The sequence below is a fragment of the Bubalus kerabau genome, chromosome 11 (assembly GCF_029407905.1).
Source record: "Bubalus kerabau isolate K-KA32 ecotype Philippines breed swamp buffalo chromosome 11, PCC_UOA_SB_1v2, whole genome shotgun sequence".
Taxonomy (NCBI): Eukaryota; Metazoa; Chordata; class Mammalia; order Artiodactyla; family Bovidae; genus Bubalus; species Bubalus kerabau.
The window spans coordinates 68,208,063-68,233,799 of record NC_073634.1 but is presented as its reverse complement, the minus strand read 5'-3'; the positions used below and the strand labels follow the sequence as shown (position 1 = coordinate 68,233,799).

General features: G+C 38.4%; 1 long non-coding RNA gene across 1 annotated transcript in view; it reads left to right on the top strand.

Annotated features, from left to right (window-relative positions):
• Positions 1-24,879, top strand: part of LOC129622478 (uncharacterized) — a 43,329-nt gene extending 18,450 nt beyond the window's left edge. Inside the window, exons 2-3 of the long non-coding RNA XR_008700008.1 lie at positions 3,804-3,962; positions 24,800-24,879. This is a non-coding gene — a long non-coding RNA (uncharacterized LOC129622478). The remainder of the gene's footprint in view (positions 1-3,803; positions 3,963-24,799) is intronic.
• Positions 24,880-25,737: the final 858 nt, after the last annotated feature.

The following is a 25,737-nucleotide window of genomic DNA, read 5'->3' as shown; positions in this document are numbered from 1 at the left end:
GGAAACGATGTTATTTTTTTTTAACCAAGTAGTCTTTTATCAGTTAATGCAGATTTTTTTTTTTTTTAAGGCATAATGTTACACTGGGCTCCTGGGATTCATTTGATCAACATGATTAAATTATTTCCTTACTCAGCTAGAAGGAAATTACTAGTTACCAGACATTATGTGTCTGTTAATTATGTGCAATAAGGCTCTCTCCTATCACACCAGCTCCTGCATTCATGTTCTGTGCATTTTAAAGGCATTATCATTAAAAAAATTTAAATATTGAAAAGGGACAGCTATAATTTTGTTTCATCTATTTAATAAATAAGTAATCTGTGAAATCAGTGGTACAAAGTGTCTCTTTGCTCTTTGTGTCAGCACAGACATTCTTAAGAAGAACATACAGAAAGATCCTTTTGATTTCTATATTCATAAAAGAATATTTCCCCGCCAGCTTTCTAGGGCAATGGTTAGGTCCTCTACCACTGAATAGAATGAATAATGAGCATCACCCCAAAAGAAATTTGACTGTGAGGCTCTTCAGTGTAGAATCTGCTCACTTGGGGCGGGTCCTGGTGCCAAATTTACCTTCCCTCTTATAGCTCAATCTACAATCAAAGGTTTCAAAAGATGGTTTTTGGTTTTTTGTTTTTTTTTTTTTTTTCAAAAGAAGAGACAACATATGGTAGTTAAGAGGCCTTATTTTGTCTCCTAATGAAATGATGTGCTTCTGTTTCATATTAAAGTGTTAATCGGTCTGAAATTAGGTCTCGCAAAAAGAATAGTGCTTTTAAAATGCTTAATATGATTCATTTTCTGCAGTCAAATCCAGATGACTTTTATTTTTGTATCAAAAAGAGAAAGTGGAAAGCCAGCTCTTCATCCTCTGAAGCCCCCACTTTTCCCCCATCTGCCCAGGCTCAAGACCCAGATCCAATAACCGGTTTATAGAACAGAAAGCTCTTTAGAGTCGGGGCTTGCACTGAAGCCTAGAAGGTTTTGTTTGAGTTTGAGAATCTTCACAGGTTTATGAAATCTCAACAAATATTTCAAAGAAGGAAGTTTCACATTTGAAGTAGGTGATCCTATTAGGCGCTGAGAGACGGTGCCTTTGTTGTGGGCGCAGGCATCATTTAATGTAAGATAGAGCCGTGTCCCACTAATATGCCAAGACATTACTTTCATGCCAGAAACAGATAGGGCTGAACTTGTTTCATGCACTTTGGCTTTCATTGTTAATAATGAATGACGAAAGTTCAGAGGAGAGGAGCTAAGTGGATACTCAGCTTTAAAAGAATGAATTTTAACTAGCAACATGCCAAAGTAGTCAGAAACCACTTAGATGGGCAGGAAAGAAAGCACAAAAAAAGAACTCATCCTGGAGTCCTGTCCACAGCCATCAGTTCCCAAGGAGCCTACAGGGAGATTGGTGAGTCTCCTTCCAGAAGATTCCAGCGGCTTCGGGGGACACATGACTTGTGTACCACCTAGGCCTGAGTGTCTGCCTCAGGAGCCATAAAATGGGAAACTCTCATAATGTTTTTGGAGAAGGAGATGGAGATAGAAACAAGGACAAGAAAGATGATTAATAGAATTTTATATGTCTCAGTGTATACAAATATTGATTAAATAAATTAGAGCTTTTTTAAACTCAAAGTGACACTTGGAAACCCAAGAATTTCTTTTTAATTTCTTTCCTTCCTTCCTCCTTCCCTTTTCTTTCCTTCCTTTCTTTCTTGTTTTCCTTTATTTTACCTAAAGTTTGACTTTCTGAAGAAAGACTTTGATCAACCCATTAGGAACTACACTTTAGAAAAGATTCTCAACAATAAGGATCAAAAGCATATGACTTGGAGGTTTAAGTGAAAATTTGAATTTTCCAGAATGTCATATTCTCTGAACAGGACATTTGAGGTTTGCTTATCTATGGATAGAGAAAACAGGCCCTGCACTAACAATCAGGACAGGGCAACTCTAGCTTGTCGCAACCTGTGTATACTAAGTGACCTTGACTACATCCTGCCTGTGTGCATGCTAAGTTGTTTCAGTTGTGTCTGACTCTTTGTGACCCTATGGATTGTCCCCTGCCAGGCTCATCAGTCCAAGGGACTCTCCAGGCAAGAACACTGGAGTGGGTTGCCATGCCCGCCTCCAGGGGATCTTCCCGACCCAGGGATTGAACCCGCCTCTCTTAAATCTGCTCCACTGGTAGGCAGGCTCTTTACCACTAGCACCACCTGGGAAGCTCTGAACACATACTATCTATGATCAATTGCCTGATCCACCATAATGAATGGTTTACCACCTGCTTTCTCAATCTCACTGGGTATAGAAATCAACACAAACACTCTACAAAATGAATTAACTAAACTAGCATCTTTTGATAGTCAGGAGTACTGCAAATTTAAGTTCTGGGCTGTTAAAGTCAAATTAAAAGGAAGAGCTTCTTGATCTTTGATCCTATACACATTAGCACATTCTTAGTTTAGAAGAAGGCCTTAAACTGGGGGCACTTCCCTGAGATGTTAAAGCTGTTGTTCTAGCATTTAAATCAAAGTGTTCTTCTTGACAGAGGATTTTCTGGAAGTGAAGATTCCACTTATTTTTTGCTTTAGAATATTCTCCCATCCTTATCCAGCCCATGGTAGCCCAGCGTAACAAATAGTCACACTCTCATGACTCTTAAAACTGTGATATGAAACAGACTTAATCCTTTCATCATCTTAGAAAGTCAGGCTGATGCAGATGAACTGGGAACTGATTATAAACTTGGACTAGTTTCGAGGCTATAGAATGTAGATATAACCCAATTTGGCTTTGTTTTCTTATTAATTAAATCAATTGATTGCCTCAGTGACATATCTGTAGACTTGCCCTACAAGCCTTGCCAATTGCCTTTTACTTGTGAACCCACTTTCCTTTGCATAATTCATGGTTAAATGTCTTTCCACATCTGAAGTTGGCCTTCTGGTTAAAGCTGTCAAAAGGCAGGATTGGGTGCACATTCATGTTGCTTTGTGCCCATTCTTATCTGGTGCAGTTGGCCTTCTAGGCTTTCCCACCTCACATATCTTAACCAATCATAGAGAATCTTTTTCCCTGGCTCATGTATTTTTTTGTCATGTTTGGAATTTGGGATGTCATCGTTCTCCTCTCCTCTCAAGATTTGTCTTGGATATTTAATTGGAAAGTCCCTTTATTTCCCTTGTTTGGCACATAAGTTGATCTCTGCTCCTTTTGGATGATTTCTCCTACTTTGGAGCCTAACTATAGCCCTTGAATTTTTGCTTTACAGTCTTGAAATACCAACGCTTGCCTTTAAAGAACACTACTGGTAGTCTTTTTTTTTTTTTTTTTCCCTTTATTTCTACTTTTTGGTATCCAGGAAATTCCCTCAAGTTAACCCAGCCCTTAGTTAAAGATTTTGTTTATCTATTTTTAAGAAATAAAGACGTTCCCAGGTGAATGAAGGGGAAGATAATAGACAGATGTATGCAGTCCTGTCCTGTATGCAGTGGAAGTATATATGTATTGCACAAACTTCCATGTGGACAACGTGCATTAAACCTGACAACCACATAGGCCCTCTGCCCAAGTGATTTCAATTCTAGTATTATTCAAAGGAAATGACTCTCCAGTGTTCAGAGATGTATAACCTATACAAAACAAACCTTTGTTTATAATAACAAAAATGTGAAAGTTAGCTGTTTATCAGTAGATTAGTAAAATAAAGTTTTCTATATTAATATGACAGAGTGTGTGCATGCTAAGTCACTTCAGTCATGTCCTACTCTTTGTGACCTTATGGACTGTAGCCCACCAGGCTCCTCTGTCCATGGGATTCTCCAGCCAAGAATACTAGAGTGGATTGCCATTCCTGTCTCCAGGGGATCTTCCTGACCCAGGGATTGAACCCGGGTCTCCAGCACTGCAGGCAGATTCTTTACCATCTGAGCCACCAGGGACACCCAGAGGTAAGGATCAGTTCTAAATAGTATGATGTTTAAACTTGCTCATCATTCAATCCTACAGACTCAAGTTTGGGTCACTGAGAAAGAAGAAGATGAAAGCTGTGCCTGGTGACAAGTAGTGACCAGTAATAATCTACCGTATTTGTGTTGGAGAAGTTATGAGACACCCTCTAAGTTTTCCCCAAATTATGAGACAGAGAACATTGCAGAAGATGCACCTTTATTCAAATGGTGGCAAGACCCAAGATGAAATGCAGTTCACCATTGTTTTACATGACTGTATTCAAGATAACTCCATTTGTTCTCAGGGATGAGTGAGGCATCAGGAAGCACAAGTTACATGGGTGCTGTTTCACACCAAGTGGAAACAAGACCTCATCATGTTGCTGCCAAATGGGATGTTTCACTTGAGTTTATAACCAGTTCCAAACACCCAAACAGGCATTTGGGAAGTTTGAGCCAATGGAATTCTCTTTTAATAATTTTTCAACTTTGCAATGAAAATTGCTGTTCACAGGATCATAGTGACTCAAAAAATGAAAAGTAGCATAGGGTAGCCAGAGAGAGAAATCAAAGAATAACAAAAGGTGTTCCACATCTGAGAAGCATCAAGCTAAAAATGGAGGAAAATGCTGTCACTTTATTCCATAAATTCAAACCAGAGCTGCTCTTCTCTTTATTTTGAACCACTTCTTATAAAATAGTAACAGTAGAGTGATTTAACATGCTCTGATGGTTACTATTGAACTCTCACTTTCAGAAAAGCAAAATTCTGTTTGCTTTTGGTACTGCTTGAATGGGTCATAAGTATGTGGACACCACAAATTAAAATGCTACCTAAACTTTGACCAATTGTTTTAATATACATCAAACAATGTGCCTTCTTTCTTTTATAGTCTTTTTGACCTACCCTGTCTGCATCTTAATCATTTTCTTGTTGTGCCAATATTGTTTGCATAACAGTAGGTTTATAATTTATGTTTTTTATTAAAAGGTGTCTGTGGAAAAGAGATTTACCATGACTCTTCCGAAAATTATATTTTTAATCTGCTGTAGAAATTCATAGTACTTTCTACATATGGAGCACCTTATTACAGTGATCCAAACAGACCAAAGTCAACAAATAATCTTGTCTGTCTATTGTTAATTCTTAGAAAAACAAACATATGTTTTGAACATCGTTACTGCTAAATTAGCACGAGCAATCAGGCATTCTAAGAGAATAAAATAAAAATGCAGAGCACTATAGTATAATTACTATTTGCATTTAAATTGTGTGCTATGCTTTTCTAACATTGTGTAGTAATAGTAAAGTCTAACATCGAGTTCTGTCTGTGTTAGTAAATAAAAGGATTATCTCAGTTAATCTTCACAATAACCCTATGATAGAGATACTGTTATTGTAGTATAATACTTTGCATATGAAGAAACTGAGGCTTGGAGAGAGAAAATCTCTTGCCTCAGGTTGCAAAACTACTCAGCAAAAGCAAAGATTCATGCCTGGTAAAGATTCATGGTCTTTATCACCCACATTCTATGATATGCTTTTATTATTAATCAGCTAACATATTAATTTTGATGTTACAGAGTTCAATTCTGTAACTAGCAGAGAAAATCTTATTCCTTTGAAGGAAATAACTCTTCAGGAAATACTTCATTAGTGGATTGTGAAGAGAGAAACAAAGGATTTATCTAAAATCAAATACATCATTTGTATTTTTCACCAAAATAATGATCATGGGTATGCATAGTAGTACCCCAAGGATTACTCTCTTTTTTGCCATTTAACACAAAAACAACTCTAAGAAGCAAGTGCCATAACTTGATGATGCTTAAATTTCCAGACTATGAAGTACTTGATTGATATGAAAAATACAGGGAATAAGGACAGATACAAACTGGAGGTCACAGTCCCTGCAATGCACATGTTTGTCCTTCTTCTAAGGATAGTCACTGAGCACCTCCAGCGTGCATTGTTCTTGATATGCAGACACAACAACAAGCAAGTCAGGCAAATTCTATCTTCATGGAGTTTACATTCTAATTGAGAGATGTAGAAACAAGAAAGCACTCACGTTCTTTTTAAAATTAATTTTATTGGAGTATATGGCTCAGATGGTAACGAATCTGACTGCAGTGAAGGAGACCTGGGTTCAATCCCTGGGTCTGGAAAATCCCCTGGAGAAGGGAATGACTACCCACTCCAGTATTCTTGCCTGGAGAATTTCATGGACAGAAGCGCCTGGCAGGCTACAGTTCCATGGGGTCACAAAAGAATTGGACATGATTTTGTGACTAAACAGCAACAACATAGTTCATTTACAGTGTTGTGTTAGTTTCTGCTGTATAGCAAAATGAATTGATTATATATATAATATAGATAGATGTATCTAAAAAAGAGTGGTGAGATATAGATATAGATATAGATATATATGTCATTATGGAGTATTGAGTAGAGTTCCCTGTGCTATACAGTGGTTTATTATTAGTCATCTATTTTATGTAAAGTAGTACATTCAAGTTCCTATTGTACTACTTTGGTGAAAAATAACGGAAGTGAAAAGACAGTGATATAAAAGACTTGATGTCACAGCTCCAAGTTAACTTATAGGTACAAGAAGCAGAGCAGTGTCATGTCTGTCTTGGTATTATGCTTATCCAAGGGGTGTAGGTGTTGAATGACAACTCACGTTATTAGTTGATTTCTCCCTGTGAATTAGTATATGTAATTACTAATAAAATTCACAAGTCTTGCTCACACCAAGCTTACTAATAAATTGGAAGAAATAATATACCCATATGCTAAAGTAAAAGGAGGAGGAAAGAGCATTTCTATTGTATCCATCTTGAAATGGAGTTCAATAACGGTAGGCAAGGCAGGCTTCCAGGAAAAGGAGGCATTAAAAATAGGTGAAGTTTGGTTAGGCAGAGGTGTTCTATCACCTCTAGAAGAGTCTGGGCCTCCTGAGGACAGAGACTACTATGCCTGTCTTCTTACTGCCCTCTGTTCATATCTATATTGCAGCAATTCTCTTTTCCTGATGACCTGTAAGCATTTCCAAAGCTTTTAGAGCAGGCAGAGATATAAGAAACGTGATGAGTAGAGTCTTATACTAAGGGCAAAATGGAGGGGCTTAGGTTCATTCTGGCCATGGGATCTTGGACATGGCACCCAACCTCTCTGAGCTTCAGTTTTGCCACCTGAAGAAATGGCACAGCAATCATTGCTCTGCCTGCTACCAAGGACTATCATGGTATTTAAAGGTGACAAAGTGGTGATACAAAATTTCCTTGGTGACCAGAAAATGCTAAACACCACTGGGGGCTAAGAGAAACTCTTCCCTAACAGTAGGCAACACAAAATAGACATGCCTTACAAGAGTTTTAGAAGTCACCTCATCCAGTTCCTAAATTTGGCAGAGTAGGGAATCTCAGACTCAGCGAGATTCAGGGACATTATGAGATGACAAGACTATTTAGTGAAGAAACTCTTTCCCATGCTTCTGATTTCCTACCATTCTCTATTGATCAGGCCATCCTATTGCATCTGCACTAAAAGAAAGCTCTTCATTGAAGGGATAAAACCTGTAGAAATTCCTACTGGTTTAACCTCAGATGTACAGTTAGTCTTATGGTTTCAGCTGAAGCCTAGGGTCCTGTTTGCTCTGAAGATAGTATTTTAGCCAGCTCTTGTGATGTGTCAGTACCTCCCAACCCAAGCACTTTCCATGTGGCAAGACAGTAAGACTTATAGCAGACTAAACTGAGAGAGTGTTACCTACTTAAACTGTTTTTCTGACTTAATAAGAATTTTTCATCTACAGCAAGCCATTTTAAAATATCGTCTATACACAAACAGTCACTCTGAATAATAGGTCTGCACACAGTAAATGTCACCTCTCTAAATCACACGAGACCTCGGCGGCACAGCAGAGGAGGCTCCATAACAGTTTAAACTTCCGCCTCCCATTTATTATAGATGTGTTTATAAATCTCAGAGGGCACTCATCTGCCTCCTGGGAAATCCAAAACATGGTACCGTTGCTTGTCAGGGCAACTTGCCCAGGATATTGAGGTCCTGGCCACCCTTCCTACATTGAGATCCCATTTTGCTCCAAAGTGGGTCAGCCAAGGTTGTTGTCAAAGATGCCATATTCTTGTCTATAATGACAAGAAAACTCTGTTCCAGAAAAAAGTATAGAGGGCTTAGAAAACTAGGGATTAGAGAATGGATATAGGCACTTTTTTTTTTTTTCCCTTTACCTTGAATAAATGATCTTCTCTACAAAAGTGCTTTGAGTTTCTCACATGAGGGAAGCAAAAGACAGCTTACACAGCAATGGCATTGAAAAACTCCTTAGCTGCTCCCATTCGTCTTGGTTAGTATGAATACTTTAGCATTAAGTGGAGAAAAGGAGAATCCATCAATAGTTAATAACTGACCTTAAGATGGGAATTCAAAGTTCACCACAATTACACCCAAGTGTCAGAGAACACACATGGGACATTATCAATATATTTGACTACAAGAACCTGGGATGGCAAATTTAAATACCATCAGAGAAAGAACTGGGCATTATTTTTAATGATAAAATATTGTTACCATATCCAGCAGCTCATACTAAGATACTCAAAACCAAAATTCTCTGTTAGGAATGACTGTGAAAAGGTATGCAAAGTCTAAAAGAGCAAATACAAGTCAGTCTGAAATTCTGTCATGTAGTCAATTTGTAAACAAAATGTTTTCTAGATCTAATGGGAGACAATATTTTAAAGGTGAATATGAGATTAGGTGAAAGGCAAAAGAAAATACTTGTGTGCAGAGATGCTCAACATGGATTATCATCAAAGAAATGCAACTTAAAACCACAATGATTCATCTTTGTACTAGAATTGCTAAAATGCAAAAGACCACAAAGTCATACCAAATGTAGGTCTGCTGGAATTCTCTTATATTCTGCCAGTAGGGGTATAAAATGGTACAGCTGCTGTGGGGAGCTATTTGTCAGTTTCTTAGTTAAACACAAACATATCTTATGATCCAGCTATTTCATTTCTAGGTGTTTACCTTGAAGAAACTAAAAATATATGCTCATAAAAAGATTTTTACAGGAATATTCTTGGCAGCTTTATTTATACCAGCAAGATTTTGGAAACAACCCAAATTTCCATCAAAAGAAGTAATGATAAATGTTATCTCAAATTTATAGAATGGAATACTACTCACCAATACAATGGAATGAATCATAGGCTTTTACAAATGCATAGATGAATCTTATAAACATCATGTTGAAGAAAATAAACTGGACACAAAATAATGTGTATTGCATGATTCCATTTATGTGACATTCAAGAACAGGCAAGACTAGTCGATGAGAACAGAAATCAGAATAATGGCTCCATATTGGAAAGGGACAAAAGAAAGACACGGGTGAAATCTCTAGGGAGAGAGTGATGCTTGTTGTTGGCTGTCAGTTACACTGGTTTGTAAACACAAACTAGAATTTAGACTAATTTCTATTCATTTTAATATGCATAATTATACTGCAGTTAAAACAAAAAGAAAGTATATGTGGATTAAGAACTCTGAGGCTAATTACCTTCCTGGTAGTCACTGTTACAAAGCCTTACTACTCAAAGGCTGGTCCACAGGCCTGCAGCATCACTGGGCGATGCAGGAGTGCAGAATGTCAGGCCCCAGTCCAGATCTACTGAGCCAGAATGGGCAAGTTAGTAGGAAACCCAGGAAAATAATGTACACATTAAGGTCTGAGAAGCACTATAACAGTGTCTATCTGCTTTTTAAAGAATATATCAAATTATCTTATTTAAGGCAAACTCAGCACACTTTGGGAGAATCACCTCCCTTCCATTGTAATCCTGAGGTTGCTGTTAATCAAACTGCACATTCTAGCCCTCCTTAGGCCAAGAAGTAGGCACATTCCTCAGCAAGGCCAATCAGATTCTCTGTCCTTGAATGGACAGAAGCAAACATCAAAAAACCACTGAAGCTCATGCCTTTAATGAGGGTGACCGATGAAACTGTTGCCTGGTTCCTCATCATCTCTTCATATTTGTCTGTTTGGGGGCCTGGTTCTCTAGTCCTGCTTTGAGTTCTATCAGCTATCTGATGTTCTTCTAATAAGTTCACTTTTGGTTATGTTATCCAGGTTTGGATTCTACTGTGAAATCCTAAAATGATGTTCTGTCTTGAAGCATCCAAAATACTTGAGGAATCTAAATATAGTATTCGTTGCATGGTAAAAAAGAAAACAGAAAAGAAAAAACAACTTTTTGTGCTTTTTTTCCCTAAAGCCTGGAGAAAATTGATTTATAGGCCACCATAGTCTGATACAAAAGATCACATAGAAATTTCATTCCCATGTCATCTCATTTTATTAATATAACCCTTAGTAGTCTGAGCTCCTAAAAGTCTGCCCTCCATAAAATAATTCCACTGGGTAAGGCCTTTAATATATACTGTTCTCTGCATTTTGCTCTACACCCAAAAATGATGAACAGAGAATATCAGTAAGAACTCTTAAAAAGTCAATTGCCAAAAAGTAAAATTAATTTGGAATCAATAGACCGGCATGCTGTTTTCTGAGTGGGCTGCTCATATTTTAAACTAAGACTTCCAAGGATGATTTGACATTAGCTAAATTTGGGGGAAGCAAAACAGAAGACTCATCATTGTGTGAGAGAAACCCTCAGATGCCTTTCCATCTTGTATTGCGTGCTCAGAAAATAGGAATGTTTTCATGTAAAAAATAAAAGCTCATTAACAAATTTTTTCATCCAAATGACATTGGCAGATATTAAAATGATTCCTTTGTTATTTTAGTTCAATGAAATTAATTATTTTTTTTTACAAAAATACAGATAATTTAAAAAGAATGACTAGGTTTTTTTAACTTACTGATTTTTTTATTAAATATAGTCTCTTTAGCTTTGTATTGAAAAAAAAACAGCAAAAATGCCTTTTCACTTTTACTATCACCTAAAAGTGAGAATTATTTTTAAGAATTTAAATAAACTTTTAAATTTGCTTTGAGATGGATTCAGATCAGATCAGATCAGATCAGTCGCTCAGTCATGTCCGACTCTTTGCGACCCCATGAATCACAGCACGCCAGGCCTCCCTGTCCATCACCAACTCCCGGAGTTCACTGAGACTCACGTCCATCGAGTCAGTGATGCCATCCAGCCATCTCATCCTCTGTTGTCCCCTTCTCCTCCTGCCCCCAATCCCTCCCAGCATCAGAGTCTTTTCCAATGAGTCAACTCTTCGCATGAGGTGGCCAAAGTACTGGAGTTTCAGCTTTAGCACCATTCCTTCCAAAGAAATCCCAGGGCTGATCTTCTTCAGAATGGACTGGCTGGATCTCCTTGCAGTCCAAGCGACTCTCAAGAGTCTTCTCCAACACCACAGTTCAAAAGCATCAATTCTTCGGCACTCAGCCTTCATCACAGTCCAACTCTCACATCCACACATGACCACAGGAAAAACCATAGCCTTGGTATCAAAATAGGTATCAAATAGGATAGGACTCTGCCATCTGCTGTCATAGTCATGATTACAAAATGAAAATGAATTATTTCTGTATGTTGGATGGGCTCTTTCCTAGAACCAGGAGGCATGGCATAAAAATATTTTAAATAAAAAAAAATAACATGGCAGAACTACCAATTGTCTATTCAAAATCCATTCTTCTTCTCTTTCTTCCTAATAGAACCTGGGTTTATTCTCAGCCACAATGCATTTGGCTAAAATTCTCTATTTCCCAGTCTCTCTCACAACTGCTGATGTCAGTGAGATAGAAACAGAGTTCATCATGTGGGGATTCTTGGAAAGCTCCTTAAAACACTAACTTTGTAGGTGGTTCATATTTTTGTTTCCAATCCCGATTTCTTTCTATGCAGAATATGGATGTGATGACTAGAGGGCCAACTACCACCTGGAACAATGTCCTTTGAGGCTGGAAGTGCTCTGCAGATTACCAGTCCTGAACACAGGTACAGATCTCTCTTCTGTGCAGGGCTTTTCTGTTAGGTACAGCTTAATGTAATTCTAAGTGATACAGATGGATGAAAACAGACATCTATTAAGGTAGATTTACAAGTCTTTAACATTTATTTCAGAACTCCTGGTGTACGAGTTTGGCCCTTTAGAATCAAGAAATCTTTGAGGATATCTAGGCAAAATCCCTCATAAGTCAGACAAGGTCCAGAGAGCTTCAGTGCTTTACTCAAGACCCTGCAAGGAGTAATTTACCAAGTATCCATTATTATCAGCATTTATCAAGCACACGTGGTTGTGTTTGTCAATGAGACACTTTCCAGTATCCAGGAAGTCAGTCTTCTTTCCAGGACCCTTACGTGCCCCTTGATGTACCTTTCCTTGTGTAAATCTATAAGGATGTGTAGGTCTTAATATAACTTAATATATAACTTAATAACAAAAATACTGGGGAGAGAAGCTTGCCTTTTTAAGCACTACCATACCTCCCATCATAAATATAGGCTGACAAAGAGTCAGTGATCATTTGGATTCCACTTGTGTCTGTGCGTGCTTCTGTGCTTCTGTGTGTGCGTGTGTGTGCCAAGGAGAGATAGTCATAGTGTGAAAACCATTTTTAGAGAAAGCATCTCACACTGCTGAAGGAGAATGATGCCTGACAAGCATTTCTTTTATTGAGTAATCCAGTTTACCAATGCTTCCAGACACTGACGGGACTTGACTAGGTTAAAAATATGACAACCACAATCAAAGTCCTGATGGAAAGACTGCTATAAATGATAAAGGTAGGGACAAGAAGGTTTCTTCTCAATGAACTCAGCTATTTTAGTAGATCCTCTGGTCTTGATATATCACTGTTCCCTTTTATAGCAAAATCCCATTCAGGCAAAAAGGAGAGGGGTGAATTGCTCTGAGTGCTTTGCAAGATCTGCTACTTGTGCGTGTTTGGAACTTTCTGAAGCACTGTGGCCTGGGTGCAGACTGACAGTGGAAAATAAATTAAGACAGCGGTTGAGAAAAGGCACTGGAGTAGCCCACTTGCCTGCTTCACAGATCCTTACGGGGAATATAGGCATGCTGGGGCATTTTTGTCTTTGCAATTACTACTGAGATTCACCATTGCAGCCATCCATGGGGATTCACTGAAAAGGTTAATGGCATCTCTCAGATTTACAGGGTACAACAAGGAAGTTGGCACATTCCCCCGATGCAAGGTGTAATGTCACCTGTGCGGGCTGAGCAGTCCACATTCATTACCATTCATTGGCCAAATGGCCTGGGTTTTAACCAGCCTTAGAATGTAATCCGTCAACAGTTGAGCATTCATAGCAAGAAAGTAGCAAGAAAGATTCTAAGACAGAAGACAGCAGAATTGCCATGCTGTGCTATCAGCTGATGGACCTTCTGAGAAACTTGAGAAATCAGTGTCTGTAATGAAAAGTTGAGATAGCCTAAGACCAAGATGAAAATAAATATCCAGACTCTTAGTGCAACTCTTAAAAATAGAGTTCATTAACACACCCACAGGCATCCTACTCTCACTCTGTGTAAAGCTGTTGTTTCTCATCCACTCACTCTTACAGAGTTTTCAAAAAGCTGTTCAGATTTGTGTAAATATGTGACTATAATTGGCTTTCCAATTTCACAGCTTATCAAAGGCAGAAAGGGGGTCTCGCCGACATTTCAAAGACAATAAGCACATTTGATGCAATGGTCTATGATTCTCCCCAGTGTTTTTTAACCCATGATTGGAGAAACAGATGGTTAGATTTTCTAGGAAGCTTAAAACAGAAGCTGAGCTAATACAAAACTGCTCAGCTATCAGATGGGGCAAATCCATTCTGTCGCCCCTCTTTTTTTTTTTCCCAAATCAAAACCCATCAGAGGAAGGATTTAGCTTCACAAAAAGATATATACCAGGAAGCTTTCTGCAGAAGAGAAGGGCATGCTTTGTTAAACCAGATGCATTTTATTTTTTCCTGGAACCAAGATTTATGAAAGCAGTATGCTCATATTTCTCCATATACAGTAATTGGAACTCATTATGCTAATTGTATTTCCATTATCACTAATTAACAATCAGAGTGACCTGGCCCACAGTCTAATTTGTCTTTAATCTGTTTTTGTATAGGGAGTTTTACCCTGTAATTTCAAGGTGATAATTCTATTCAATGCAACTTTATGAATTGCAGGAGGTAACACTTTTGATACTCCATGTGATTCCCTTGCAACTGTTTGGGGTAGAATGGGGAAACAAATAGCTGTACCTGAATATACTGTTTCATTGGTGAAACAGATGCTTCACCTGTGATAATAATCCTTTACCATTCTTGCTCAGGTTGAACGTCCAGTCAAAGCAATGGTAGGGTAGCCCATACTCAAACTCCAGCTCTCAATTTAACATCATACAGAAAATCCTGAACAAACTTTTTGGCCAACCAATACAATATTCAGTTCATAGTCTAAGAATCAGCTGACATTTGCTGTCATCAAGAAAGAAAATGGATGTTTCCAACACCTTCTGATTGCTGCTGCTGTTTAGTCGCTAAGTCGTGTTCAACTCTTTTGTGACCTCATGGACTGTAGCCCGGCAGGCTCCTCTCTCCGTGGAATTTCCCAGCAAGAATATTGGAGAGGGCATTCCTTATCTTCCTTCTCCAGGGGATCTTTTCAACCTGGGGGTCAAGTCTGTGTCCTGCATTGGCCAGTGATTTCTTTACAACTGAGCCAGTGGGGAAGTTCACCTTCTAATTATCAGTTAACACCTTATAAACATTTCCATCTGACAATGTTTTACAAAAAGAAAAGTGACAGGTTTGAATGCTCATGATTTTTGCTTCTCATGAAAATGAGATATTGAAGAGAGAGATGAGATGCATCATGGCATTCTCTCTCAGCTGCTGCTGCTGCTGCTAAGTCGTTTCAGTCGTGTCTGACTCTGTGCGACCCCATAGACAGCAGCCAGGCTCCCCCATCCCTGGGATTCTCCAGGCAAGAACACTGGAGTGGGTTGCCATTTCCTTCTCCAATGCATGAAAGTGAAAAGTGAAAAGTGAAAGTGAAGTCGCTCAGTCATGTCCGACTCCTAGCGACCCCATGGACTGCAGCCCACCAGGCCCCTCCATCCATGGGATTTTCCAGGCAAGAGTACTGGAGTGAGGTGCCATTGCCTTCTCCAATTCTCTCTCAGAGAATATGATTATTTATCAGGCAGATATAGAGCTGCTGCTACTGCTGCTAAGTCACGTCAGTCGTGTCCGACTCTGTGCGATCCCAGAGACAGCAGCCCACCAGGCTCCCCCGTCCCTGGGATTCTCCAGGCAAGAACACTGGAGTGGGTTGCCATTTCCTTCTCCAATGCATGAAAGTGAGAAGTGAAACTGAAGTCGCTCAGTCCTGTCTGACTCTTAGCAACCCCATGGACTGCAGCCTACCAGGCTCCTCCATCCATGGGATATTCCAGGCAAGAATACTGGAGTGGGGTGCCATTGCCTTCTCCGAGATATAGAGCAGTGAGATGGTATAAGGGAAAAGGAACTGGATTCAGAGCCCAAAGTTCTGAGATTAAGTTCAAGTCCATCGCTTAATAGAAAGCACCAGACTCTCAGAACTTGTTTTCTCATCTTTAAAATTGAGATAATGCGGCAAATAATTGAGATAGCATCAAGCAGTGGGTAAGAGTAGAAACTTGGGAATTTGAGTTTAAATTTGGATTCCAGCAAAGATTAGCTGGTGGCTTTAGGGAAATCTTTGGTTTCCTAAATAATAGTATTTCCTGCTTCATAAAGCTGTTTTGAGATGAATTTGAGATTAACGTGTTAAAATTAAAGATTAACATGTATAACATTCTTTGCCCAATTCCTGGTACATGGTGAGCATATGACAAAGGCCAGCTCTGTTGCAAGAGAAGTATTAAACAAGGAAACATCGTACAGGGAGGGGGTTGTGATAATTGCCAATCGCTGAGATGGACTGTGTCATTCTGGGTATTGACGTTATCGTTACCACACTGACCCACTGGGAAGAGAAGACTTCTGTTAGAAAGGACTGAAAATCATATTGGGAAAGAGAGAAGATAAAAAGACATAAAACAGAAAGAAGATTGCCTATGAAAAACTAATTTTAGAAAATATGCTTCTACCTGTCCTAAGAAACCTTGGCCATTTCAGATCTATCGTCTCAGAAGCTGATTTCTAATTTGAGTAAACAATACCCCAACTGTCCTCTAGTCATGTGGGATCCATTAGATCTATCTTCTTAGGCTGATTGACCTGACTTTGTATGTCCTTCAGCAACTTTGTATGTCAGCAACTTTGAGGGTTTGTTTGTTTGTTGTTGTTGTTGTTAAGAAGCCCATTTGTGATATCTTGTTCCCACTAGTACCTGGTCCTCTGTCAACACTTGAGAACCAACTAGATCATGAGGCCTCTTCTGCTACAGAATGCACAGAGTTTTCCTGTGCTCAGGAAGCCCTTGTTCTTAATCCGGCCTCTTCTTCTGCATGACAGAATCCAGGGTCAGAAACAATTATAGCTGTATAGCATACTCTGGTTTCACATACTCCAAAAAAAGTATTTGGTTTTCCTTGTCCATAGCATAAATCATAGGATATCACCTAATCAACAAAATAATCTTAATCAATGCTTCACCGTCTGGCTTTCCACAATAATTCCAACTCCCCGTTGATGTTTTCCCTCTTCCCTTCTGTTAGACCAGATGGTGTATGTTCTAGCCTCTTTATTATCTTTTTCTGACCATTGTACTCTGTCCAAAGACCATTGTAGGGAAGCCTCCACACTGTCAGCAGCAGTGGCCCTGCCCTGACTGTTAAGCATTGTGAAGGTTCATGCAGTTTTTGCTAATACATATCCTTTTCTAAATCTGAGCTTTCTTCCAAAGTTGCTGACTGACTAGTCCATAATTTTTCAATAACACAACCACTTCAGTTTCATACATCAATTGTGAAGTGTTTTTTTTTGTTTTTTTTTTTTAAGGTAGGAGCAAGGTCTAACTGGAATCTTTTCCACATGGCATGAATCTCTCTCACGAGCGGGGTTTGCAATGATCACCCACCAATAATCACGTCTTCTTTCCTATTATTCTAAGAAAGGAAAAGGAACCATTCTCCCTTTCTGCAGAAGAACTTTGACCATTATGCTTTTTTCACACACAACAACATAGCTTAATTATGTTAATCTTCCTAGACCACTGTTTTCCATTTATCTTTCTATATGAGCCATAGTGCACATTTAAAAAGTTAAAATATATGAACATCAGTGGCACTGTGGCTTGAAAAGAAGACAGTTGGGAAACTGGGAGTCAATTAAATCCATGGATTATTGTAAACAGTGATCATCCAACCAATCTTTTTTCCTACTGTGTGTCTGTGTGTGAAAATACCAAGATCAAATACCAAATTCATTTCATGATAGCAATAACCATTTTAAAGAAATCATTTTTAAAATAATATCATCAAGTTAGCTTGTTTTCTGAACTTTATTCTGATCTCTCCAAAACACAAGCTCACATAATACAACGAGTAGGAAATATAATAGCTACATGGAGTTGAAAGAAAGCATCAGGATCTAAATTTCAAAGAGTATGCATGAGTCAGTGAGTGGAGGAGAGCTATGCTAACTTGGAACCATTTTTCTATAGTATCTGACTGAACTGAAAATCACAGTGTGGAGAGATTTTATCACAAAGGATTTTCAATTTGTTGTTTAGGAAGATAGATCTGCAAGAATTCTCCTTATCCCTAATGACTACAGAATGTAAATAATGTTATAACCGTATTTCATGTAAATTTTATCTCTGAAAGAGGTAGATTTCATTCTAGGCAATTTCTTTTTCTTTTTTTTTTCCTGACTAACTAGCAAGCACAGTACGTATGTGGTCCCCTGTTTAAATTGGAGCCCAGTAAACTCACAGCTTTGCTCCTTATGAGCTGTCTTATGGAGGCATATCAGCTGTATTTTCTTAGCAAAGTAGTGTCTCTCACCTTTCCATCCTGACTCCTTGTAAAGAATTTCCTAGAGCACACATAATCCAAGTATGTTTTCCCTTTAGAAAATTAATTGATTGATTGATGAATTAAATTTTATTGAAGTATATTTGATTTACAATGTTGTGCTGGCTTCTGATGTACAGCAAAGCCATTTAGTTTATTCATTCAGCCATTCAGACATATATACATACATATATATATGTATTCATTTTCAGGTTCTTTTCTCTTAAAGGTTATAACAAAACACTGAGTACAGTTGAGTCTTAAAGCATCTTTCAAACAACAAACAAAAGATATAATCATTAGGCTATCAAAAAAGCTTCCCATTTTCACTTACCTTTATGATCATAACTCAGTTACCTAAGGAAAAATAACAACCACCTTTTTTTTTCCTCTTTAGAAATTTAGGCCAATACTGCAGAATGCAAATTTTACCCCAAGCACTTTATCAATAGAGGATAATGTGGTTAACTGCTTCCCTGAGACTTAGCAAAGACTTTACATAATTCTTCCTTTACTGGTGAGGTTTCTAAGATTTGGGACACTTATAGCTCTTCCTTTTCTATTCAAGAGGAGGAATGGAACATTTCATGTTGCAGTTGCTGCATGTATTACTGTTCTCCATTTGCATACTGTCTGATAATTTGCACATGGGGCCAGCCAAAAGGTCTCAGAATCATTTCCCTCTAAAGCCATTTCCTTGCTGATAAGGCTTCCCAGAAGCATGGCTGAAGAAAATGGGTCAGACTGGATTTCTGAAACTGTTTCAGGAAACCTCTTCCAGATTGAGCAATACACTCCAGGCTTTCAAAAAGCATCAAAAGTACTCATTTCACTTAATCCACACAAATGAAAAACACCAAATGTCTCCCCTTTCTCCTATTCTTCCCAACATTTGAACACGGCCTTCATCTTGCTGTGTTCATACTCTGTGGTCTTGCATGTAACTATAATGGTAACGTTCCCAAAGATGTTTATTTTCCTTCTTTTTTTTTTTTTTTTTGATTGAAGTAATGCCTTCGCTGGTAGCTCGGTTGGTAAAGAATCCACCTGCAATGCAGGAGACCCTGATTCGATTCCTGGGCCGGAAGATCCTCTGCAGAAGGGATAGGCTACCCAGTCCGGTATTCTCGGGCTTCTCTAGTGGCTCATCTGGTAAAGAATCCACCTGCAATGCAAGAAACCTGAATTCATTCCTGGGTTGGAAAGATCCCTTGGAAAAGGGAACAGCTACCAACTCCAGTATTTTGGTCTGGAGAATTCCATGGACTGTATAGTCCATGAGGTCGCAAAGAGTTGGACACGACTGAGCAACTTTCACTTTCACTTGTCTTACAATATTACATTAGTTTCTGGTGTACAACATAATGATTCCATATTTTTTATAGATTTCACACTATACAGATTTATTATAATTTTTTGTCCTTGGTTGTTTATACACCTCAAAGTATGAATACAAACCATATTTTTTAATCAAGGTTTTTTTAATGCTTCTTTCAATGTCATTCTTACTCTAGAATGAGAAACAATTAATTGACCCAAGACTTTAAAATTTTTTTAGATATGGTCTATAGGTTGTTTAGAATTCTAAATCTTTTGTCCTTTTTAGGGTTCCTTCTTAATCAATAGAGAAAGCAAAACTGACTTAAGTTATTTAGCCAGAACCTCTATTTTTGCAAATCCTGCAGAGTCTCCATGTTGTATTTAATATTTCCCTTTGGAATCTGATTTCTTGGGAAGCTCCACCTCTCCTCTCTGCCATGAACACTGCCTATGAAGTCTGATCCTCCAGATTAGGAAAAAGGGAGTATGTTAGGGTCCCCAGTGAGAATCTCATAGGATGGTATGTGGTGTGTTTCTAACAAAGATGGTTGATTTCAAATTCACCCAAGTTTAGCTGCTGCTAACCTATTTGTGGCTAGTAAATATAGGTGTGTATTTCATTCTCTCATTCATTTATCTATTCACTAATTTCATATTTATTAAATAATCACTATGAGATAATCTCTTTGTAGGCTTCTAAGATATTGGACTGATTAAATATAGTTACTGACCCCAAGGGACACATAGTTAAGATGAAAAGACCACACCTAAATGACTAAATATAAGTTTATGAGAGCAGAGAATTTGTCAGTCTTAATAAACAGCTGTCACAATGCCTAGAAATGTCTGGCACATCAAAGGTACTGGGTGAATATTGGTTGAATAAACCAATGACGAATAAGGCATAATAATGGCAAACACTTAATCTCCCTTTTCACAGTTGCACCCCCAGCACCTAGAACAACACCTAGTTACAAAAGGAATTCAATAGATATTTAGAACTAGCAATGTGACTGGCTTGTAACTGGTGTATGATGCTGCTGCTGATAATAATGATAGAGAAAATATAATGGCATTTACTATGTGCCAAAACATATCCAAAAAAATTAATTTAATCTTCATAGCAATCCTATGAGGTAAGAACTGTTACTATCCCCACTGTCAGAAGTTAAGTAACTCATACAAGTCACAGAGCTAGTATTTATGGAGCCTAGATTAGAAAGCAAACAGTCTGCTTCAAAACACAGCCTCTTAAATGCTTTACTATCCTGCCCAATGCTGCATTGAATTGACTTGGATTCATCCATGGCCAGACTTTAGAAAGTCTTGAATAACAGGCTAAATGGTCTAAATGTTACTCTCTCTGTTTTTTCCCTACTATTCTTAATCCTGCTACTCATATTTATCTAGTACTCTACAGCTTTAACATACATTACTCCATAGAAGCCTCACTTCTTGAATATTTCTCAGATATGTTGTAGAAGGATGACTCCATCCATGGTTTGCAAGAGATAACAAAGAAGGAAAAAACTAAAAATGAAACAGTAAATACGAGCCTGGAGAAATAGCATACTAATAGGGACTTCCCTGAAAAAAAGTGAGTGGAATGGAAATAGTGCTCTTGACATAAAAATGGTCTGGCCATGGACGGTAAAGGAGGAAAATACCATGCCAATGGTTTAAGCACTGGTTGAGCTGACTACAGGACTGGAGGTACCATTAAGTGGAAAATTTTAATTGTCCAGAAGATACCATTTAAGGATGCACAGTATAATTTTAAATGTTGGCTCAAATGCGAAAGTCATTAAGTTACAATCCTTGGACCAGATAAGGCCCGTCACTTACATTTGTAAATAAAGTTTTGTGAGAAAACAGCCACATCCATTGGTTTACAAATCGTCTGTGGCTTCTTTCCAGTTACAATAGTAGTGTTCAGTAGTTGCCTATAGCAACTCATGATCTCTATAAGATCATGTAATGATGCCCTTCTCCATTATTCAGTTCAGTTCAGTTCAGTTGCTCAGTCATGTCCGACTCTTTGTGACCCCATGAATCGCAGCATGCCAGGCCTCCCTGTCCATCACCAACTCCCGGAGTTCACTCAGATTCACATCCATCGAGTCAGTGATGCCATCCAGCCATCTCAACGTCTGTCGTCCCCTTCTCCTCCTACCCCCAATCCCTCCCAGCATCAGAGTCTTTTCCAATGAGTCAACTCTTTGCATGAGGTGGCCAAAGTACTGGAGTTTCAGCTTTAGCATCATTCCTTCCAAAGAAATCCCAGGGCTGATCTCCTTCAGAATGGACTGGTTGGATCTCCTTGCAGTCCAAGGGATTCTCAAGAGTCTTCTCTAACACCACAGTTCAAAAGCATCAATTCTTTGGTGCTCAGCCTTCTTTACAGTCCAACTCTCACATCCATACATGACCACAGGAAAAACCATAGCCTTGACTAGACGGACCTTTGTTGGCAAAGTGAGGTCTCTGCTCTTGAATATGTCATATAGGTTGGTCATAACTCTCCATTATTATCCCTGCCCCAAAGTGAAAAGTGAAAGTGAAATTGCTCAGTCGTGTCCAACTCTTTGCGACCCCATGGACTGCAACCTACCAGGATCCTCTGTCCATGGGATTTTCCAGGCAAGAGTACTGGAATGGGTTGCCATTTCCTTCTCTGGGGGATCTTCTTGACCCAGGAATCGAACCTGGGTCTTCCCACATTATAGGCAGACACTTTACCATCTGAGCCACCAGGGAAGTCCATCCCTGCCCAAAAGTCATGGTTAAATCAAAAGAATGGTTAGAAATACTCTATTGGATCCCATGTATGTGTCTTTGAACTGTTTTTCAAAGTGTATAACTGTGTTTCTAAACGTTTGATTAATGAATCAATGTTGTTGAACTCTGAAACTGAGACATACACTTTCAAAACAAATCCCATGACACATGAATTTTGCATATATCAATCTAACCTAGGCAGGGTCCCAAGGTACCCACGTATAATTAAATCAATTTAGTTCATGACAACTCAAAAATATTTATTTAACACTATTCTTAGAGTTAACTGGGCAGTGATAACATGAGTGCAGACAAAAGCAATAGTTGGAGGGATGTAAAATAAAGCCCTGGTTAAAGCTTCATGGAGATATTAAAGTGGCCAGAGCTAGGAATGCCACCAAACGAAGACCATTTTCCTTCTCCTAGCATATTCTCAGTGTCTTCCCTTCTTTCTTCTTTGACCTACCCCTAAGGTCACCTTTAAGTTGCCCTTCCTCCATTGGATGAGGTGATGTGAAAAAAGCACTTTCATTCTGATCCTTTTATCACTTCCTGAGTGATCATACTTGTCAAATTATTTTGCTTCCCTGACATTAGTTGTTTTTTGTGTTAGGTGTTGATAATTTCCTACAAGTCGAGTGGCTAGAGGATGCTTGCTTTGCCTCCAGAGATCATTTTCAGGTCTAAGATCTTCATTGCTAAAGCTCTAGCCTTATCTTGACATCTCACCTCTCTGACTCCTTTGAAATGTTATAATCACATTAATATGTCACTGGTTGAATGTGTACCTCCAGAACATATGTGGGAGATGTGATCTTATTTGGAATAGGAGTCTTTACAGATATAATGGAACAAAGCATCTCAGTAAGTGATCATTCTAAATCAAATCAGATTCAAAATCCAGTGATGGTGTCTGGATAAGAGGAAGAAAAAAAGAAGAGACACACAGGGAAGAAGGTCATGTGAAGACAGAAGCAGAGATGAGAGGATGCCTCATTAAGCCAATCAACTGTAAGGATTTCCCATAGCCATCAGAAGCTAGAGGCATGGAACAGATTCTTTCTCAGAGCCTCCAAAAAGTAATCTATCTTGCCAATATCTTCATTTTTGAGTGCTGACCTCCAAAATTATAAAAAATACATTTCTGATGTTTTAAACTACCAAAATTTTGGAATTTGTTATGAGTCCTAGGAAATTAATCCATCTTATTGAATAATTTCAGTTTTCTGATTCTCTATGCCACTCAACATGGACCATTGCTATCTGCTGCTTTATTTTGTCCTGCCTTATTGATTGCTATAATATTTTGGAATGATTTGTTAATAAGTCCCAGACTATGAGGAAACTTTATTTCCCCCAGGAATTCTTTCTTTCTTTCATGTAAGTTCTGCATTTGCTAGAAAATAAATTCTTATAGTTAAAAATATATTTTGGAAAACACATTCCAAGCTCCTATTAGAAAGCTTCTATCTGCCGAACTGTTAGCTGTGGACCAAGATATAACCATTTTCAAAATCCCATTCTAGTGTATTAAAAACACATACTTGCTTTTCAACGGATGCAATTAATGCCATCTGCTTTGATTCGGGACTCCAAAACCAAATGATTCATGTGTTCAGACGTTCCCCCCACCCCCACTTGGAATTAGAGTCTTGGAATAAGGTGTTTCCTTTTCAAAAAATGGCTGATGACTGACTTTGTTTTGGAATTTAAGATGGCCAGGGTTTATGGATGTGAAGTCATATTTATTAGCAAGGTTTCATCAATTATGTAATGGATTGCTGAATGTCACTCTTGTGCTTTATTCCCAAAGTAACTGCATGCTTTATGCTTAGGAAAATATCATATAATTATAAAGTAATTCTATGTTCTAGTAGAATACTTAGTAATTATGCTTAATACTGTAGCTCCAATAGTGATTACAATGAAAGCTCATTATAAAAGGCAGAAACAGTCACATATGTATTCTTAATTATATCTGCCACAATAGAAGTTAATGTTAATTGATGTGATTTATAGTTATTATGGTAACTCAATTAAAAGTATACACTAGCAGTGATAACCAACCTTCAAAAGAACAGAGTGTCAAATTAGTGTCAGAAAACTTAAAGGAGAGTCACCCTCAACCTAATTCTGTTTGGTTTTCTTTATTCAGAAAATGCTTCCACTATTTCCTTCCTATGAGCTTACCCATCTTTATCTCCCTAACACCTTGAACTGTACTTGGCACTGGAAAATACTCCATGAATATATGGAGGGGTTTCCCTATAGCTCAGTTGGTAAGGAATCTGCCTGCAATGAAGGAGACCCCAGTTTGATTCTTGGGTCAGGAAGATCCCCTGGAGAAGGGATAGGCTACCCACTCCAGTATTCTTGGGCTTCTCTTGTGGCTTAGCTGGTAAAGAATCCACCTGCAATGCAGGAGACCTGCAATTGATCCCTGGGTTAGGAAGATCCCCTGGAGAAGGGAAAGGCTACCCACTTCAGTATTCTGGCCTGGAGAATTCCATAGGCTATAATCCATGGAGTCATAAAGAGTCAGACACAATTGAAAGACTTTCACTTTTGCTTCTTTCCATGAATATACACTAAATGGATAAATAAATAACTTGTAATATTATTTTCATTCATCTAAAATTAAGTGACGAGATGCATCTAAAATTATTCACAAGTAGATGGTGAGATTCTAAACTGACGCTCTTACTGTTTTAGGGTCACTGACCTTTTTGAGAACATGATATAAAATTGCCCTTCCTCAATAAACTGCACAAAGTTTTGCAAACGTTTCCAGGAACTTCAAGGACCCCCTGAAGGTCATTCATGAAACTCAAGGTAAGAACAGTAGCTCTGGAAGAGCATCATTTTGTGAATCATACTCAGTCACCAGGATCTGGGGCTAGGCACAATCCAGAAGAAATTGATTGTAGTTGGCTTTCCTAGATTTTCCTTTTACCACCATTTAGACAAAGTATGTGGAGAGTTAAATCATGACTTTAGTCACAGTTTATTTTGCTTATTGATTTTTAAATTGTTCAGCATGAGAAATTATACAAACTCTATTCTTTTGTCAGGAGACAACAAACAGCATGCATTTTTTTCCTATTTTTAAATTAAAAAATGTTAATTGTTGAAAAGTTGTATTGGTTTCCACCATACAACAGTGCAAATCAGCCATAGTTATATATATACATTCTGTCCCTCCTTAGCCTCCCTCCCCTGCTCCATCCCATCCCTACAGGTCATCAGAGAGTGCCAGACTGAGCTCCCTGAAACACAAATAGATGACCTATTAAAAAGACAAGTGTGAGATGTGGAGTTTCTGGTTCACAGGAGATATTTGACCCTATTACTAAAAAATTGTTCATCACACCCTCCTAAATACAGACACAGTAATATGGTCTAGTGGCAAGACATTATCCAAAATAATGGGTGTCCTAGAGTGCTCATGGTCTACACAGTCCTGAGTCAGAGCTTTGGTGGACCTAGGAAGGGCTAGACAGAAGCAACACCCTTGAAAAGGAAAAATGAGATGCCCGGAAAATACCACATAGCAGGATTAAAGCTGACGACCGTAAGTGCAACAGAGAATGCAGAGAAAAGTCATGTTGAAGGTGGGAATAGTTGATCAACTTCAGAGTCAAGGTGGCAAA